This window comes from Ranitomeya variabilis, chromosome 2, assembly GCF_051348905.1.
Source record: "Ranitomeya variabilis isolate aRanVar5 chromosome 2, aRanVar5.hap1, whole genome shotgun sequence".
In the NCBI taxonomy this organism is placed as follows: Eukaryota; Metazoa; Chordata; class Amphibia; order Anura; family Dendrobatidae; genus Ranitomeya; species Ranitomeya variabilis.
This window is the reverse complement of record NC_135233.1, coordinates 2,702,817-2,707,500: the sequence shown is the minus strand read 5'-3', so window position 1 is coordinate 2,707,500 and position 4,684 is coordinate 2,702,817.

Genomic DNA, 4,684 nt, shown 5'->3' with positions numbered 1-4,684 from the left:
TCCTCCCGGTATATCTGGGCTCTCCTCCTGGTATATCTGGGATCTCCTCCTGCTATACCTGGGGTCTCCTCCTGGTATATCTGGGGTCTCCTCCTGGTATATCTGGGGTCTCCTCCTGGTATATCTGGGGTCCCCTCCTGGTATATCTGGGGTCTCCTCCTGGTATATCTGGGGTCTCCTCCTGGTATATCTGGGGTCTCCTCCTGGTATATCTGGGGTCCCCTCCTGGTATATCTGGGGTCCCCTCCTGGTATATCTGGGGTCTCCTCCTGGTATATCTGGGGTCCCCTCCTGGTATATCTGGGGTCCCCTCCTGGTATATCTGGGGTCCCCTCCTGCTATACCTGGGGTCTCCTCCTGGTATATCTGGGCACTCCTCCTGGTATATCTGGGGTCTCCTCCTGGTATATCTGGGGTCCCCTCCTGGTATATCTGGGATCTCCTCCTGCTATACCTGGGGTCTCCTCCTGGTATATCTGGGGTCTCCTCCTGGTATATCTGGGGTCCCCTCCTGGTATATCTGGGGTCCCCTCCTGGTATATCTGGGGTCCCCTCCTGGTATATCTGGGGTCTCCTACTGCTATACCCGGGGTCCCCTCCTGGTATATCTGGGGTCCCCTCCTGCTATACCTGGGGTCTCCTCCTGGTATATCTGGGGTCTCCTCCTGGTATATCTGGGGTCTCCTCCTGGTATATCTGGGGTCCCCTCCTGGTATATCTGGGGTCCGCTCCTGGTATATCTGGGGTCCCCTCCTGGTATATCTGGGGTCTCCTCCTGGTATATCTGGGGTCTCCTCCTGGTATATCTGGGGTCCCCTCCTGGTATATCTGGGGTCCGCTCCTGGTATATCTGGGGTCCCCTCCTGGTATATCTGGGGTCTCCTCCTGGCATATCTGGGGTCTCCTCCCGGTATATCTGGGGTCCCCTCCCGGTATATCTGGGGTCTCCTCCCGGTATATCTGGGCTCTCCTCCTGGTATATCTGTGGTCTCCTCCTGGTATATCTGGGGTCTCCTCCTGGTATATCTGGGGTCTCCTCCTGGTATATCTGGGGTCCCCTCCCGGTATATCTGGGGTCTCCTCCCGGTATATCTGGGCTCTCCTCCTGGTATATCTGGGATCTCCTCCTGCTATACCTGGGGTCTCCTCCTGGTATATCTGGGGTCTCCTCCTGGTATATCTGGGGTCTCCTCCTGGTATATCTGGGGTCCCCTCCTGGTATATCTGGGGTCTCCTCCTGGTATATCTGGGGTCTCCTCCTGGTATATCTGGGGTCTCCTCCTGGTATATCTGGGGTCCCCTCCTGGTATATCTGGGGTCCCCTCCTGGTATATCTGGGGTCTCCTCCTGGTATATCTGGGGTCCCCTCCTGGTATATCTGGGGTCCCCTCCTGGTATATCTGGGGTCCCCTCCTGCTATACCTGGGGTCTCCTCCTGGTATATCTGGGCACTCCTCCTGGTATATCTGGGGTCTCCTCCTGGTATATCTGGGGTCCCCTCCTGGTATATCTGGGATCTCCTCCTGCTATACCTGGGGTCTCCTCCTGGTATATCTGGGGTCTCCTCCTGGTATATCTGGGGTCCCCTCCTGGTATATCTGGGGTCCCCTCCTGGTATATCTGGGGTCCCCTCCTGGTATATCTGGGGTCTCCTACTGCTATACCCGGGGTCCCCTCCTGGTATATCTGGGGTCCCCTCCTGCTATACCTGGGGTCTCCTCCTGGTATATCTGGGGTCTCCTCCTGGTATATCTGGGGTCTCCTCCTGGTATATCTGGGGTCCCCTCCTGGTATATCTGGGGTCCGCTCCTGGTATATCTGGGGTCCCCTCCTGGTATATCTGGGGTCTCCTCCTGGTATATCTGGGGTCTCCTCCTGGTATATCTGGGGTCCCCTCCCGGTATATCTGGGGTCTCCTCCCGGTATATCTGGGCTCTCCTCCTGGTATATCTGTGGTCTCCTCCTGGTATATCTGTGGTCTCCTCCTGGTATATCTGGGGTCCCCTCCTGGTATATCTGGGGTCTCCTCCTGGTATATCTGGGGTCTCCTCCTGGTATATCTGGGGTCCCATTCCTGGTATATCTGTGGTCTCCTCCTGGTATACCTGGGGTCTCCTCCTGGTATATCTGGGGTCTCCTCCTGGTATATCTGGGGTCTCCTCCTGGTATATCTGGGGTCCCCTCCTGGTATATCTGGGGTCCCCTCCTGGTATATCTGGGGTCCGCTCCTGGTATATCTGGGGTCCCCTCCTGGTATATCTGGGGTCTCCTCCTGGCATATCTGGGGTCTCCTCCTGGTATATCTGGGGTCCCCTCCCGGTATATCTGGGGTCTCCTCCCGGTATATCTGGGCTCTCCTCCTGGTATATCTGTGGTCTCCTCCTGGTATATCTGGGGTCTCCTCCTGGTATATCTGGGGTCTCCTCCTGGTATATCTGGGGTCCCCTCCCGGTATATCTGGGGTCTCCTCCCGGTATATCTGGGCTCTCCTCCTGGTATATCTGGGATCTCCTCCTGCTATACCTGGGGTCTCCTCCTGGTATATCTGGGGTCTCCTCCTGGTATATCTGGGGTCCCCTCCTGGTATATCTGGGGTCCCCTCCTGGTATATCTGGGGTCCCCTCCTGGTATATCTGGGGTCTCCTCCTGCTATACCTGGGGTCCCCTCCTGGTATATCTGGGGTCCCCTCCTGCTATACCTGGGGTCTCCTCCTGGTATATCTGGGGTCTCCTCCTGGTATATCTGGTGTCTCCTCCTGGTATATCTGGGGTCCCCTCCTGGTATATCTGGGGTCCCCTCCTGGTATATCTGGGGTCCCCTCCTGGTATACCTGGGGTCTCCTCCTGGTATATCTGGGGTCTCCTCCTGGTATATCTGGGGTCTCCTCCTGGTATATCTGGGGTCTCCTCCTGGTATATCTGGGGTCCCCTCCTGCTATACCTGGGGTCTCCTCCTGGTATATCTGGGCACTCCTCCTGGTATATCTGGGGTCTCCTCCTGGTATATCTGGGGTCCCCTCCTGGTATATCTGGGGTCCCCTCCTGGTATATCTGGGATCTCCTCCTGCTATACCTGGGGTCTCCTCCTGGTATATCTGGGGTCTCCTCCTGGTATATCTGGGGTCCCCTCCTGGTATATCTGGGGTCCCCTCCTGGTATATCTGGGGTCCCCTCCTGCTATACCTGGGGTCCCCTCCTGGTATATCTGGGGTCCCCTCCTGCTATACCTGGGGTCTCCTCCTGGTATATCTGGGGTCTCCTCCTGGTATATCTGGGGTCTCCTCCTGGTATATCTGGGGTCCCCTCCTGGTATATCTGGGGTCCCCTCCTGGTATATCTGGGGTCCCCTCCTGCTATACCTGGGGTCTCCTCCTGGTATATCTGGGGTCTCCTCCTGGTATATCTGGGGTCCCCTCCTGGTATATCTGTGGTCTCCTCCTGGTATATCTGTGGTCTCCTCCTGGTATATCTGGGATCTCCTCCTGGTATATCTGGGGTCTCCTCCTGGTATATCTAGGGTCTCCTCCTGGTATATCTGGGGTCCCCTCCTGGTATATCTGGGGTCTCCTCCTGGTATATCTGGGGTCCCCTCCTGGTATATCTAGGGTCTCCTCCTGGTATATCTGGGGTCTCCTCCTGGTATATCTGGGGTCCCATTCCTGGTATATCTGGGGTCCCCTCCTGGTATATCTGGGGTCTCCTCCTGGTATATCTGGGGTCTCCTCCTGGTATATCTGGGGTCTCCTCCTGGTATATCTGGGGTCCCCTCCTGGTATATCTGGGGTCCCCTCCTGCTATACCTGGGGTCTCCTCCTGGTATATCTGGGCACTCCTCCTGGTATATCTGGGGTCTCCTCCTGGTATATCTGGGGTCCCCTCCTGGTATATCTGGGGTCCCCTCCTGGTATATCTGGGATCTCCTCCTGCTATACCTGGGGTCTCCTCCTGGTATATCTGGGGTCTCCTCCTGGTATATCTGGGGTCCCCTCCTGGTATATCTGGGGTCCCCTCCTGGTATATCTGGGGTCCCCTCCTGCTATACCTGGGGTCTCCTCCTGGTATATCTGGGGTCTCCTCCTGGTATATCTGGGGTCTCCTCCTGGTATATCTGGGGTCCCCTCCTGGTATATCTGGGGTCCGCTCCTGGTATATCTGGGGTCCCCTCCTGGTATATCTGGGGTCTCCTCCTGGTATATCTGGGGTCTCCTCCTGGTATATCTGGGGTCTCCTCCTGGTATATCTGGGGTCCCCTCCTGGTATATCTGGGGTCTCCTCCCGGTATATCTGGGCTCTCCTCCTGGTATATCTGTGGTCTCCTCCTGGTATATCTGGGGTCTCCTCCTGGTATATCTGGGGTCTCCTCCTGGTATATCTGGGGTCTCCTGGTATATCTGGGGTCACTCCTGCTATATCTGGGGTCTCCTCCTGGGAAGGTGTTGGGGTCCCCTCCTGGTATATCTGGTGTCCCCTCCTGGTATATCTGGTGTCCCCTCCTGCTATATCTGGGGTCCCCTTTTGGTATATCTGGGGTCTCCTCCTGGTATATCTGGGGTCCCCTCCTGGTATATCTGGGGTCTCCTCCTGGTATATCTGGGGTCTCATCCTGGTATATCTGGGTTCCCCTCCTGCTATATCTGGGGTCCCCTCCTGGTATATCTGGGGTCCCCTCCTGGTAAATCTGGGG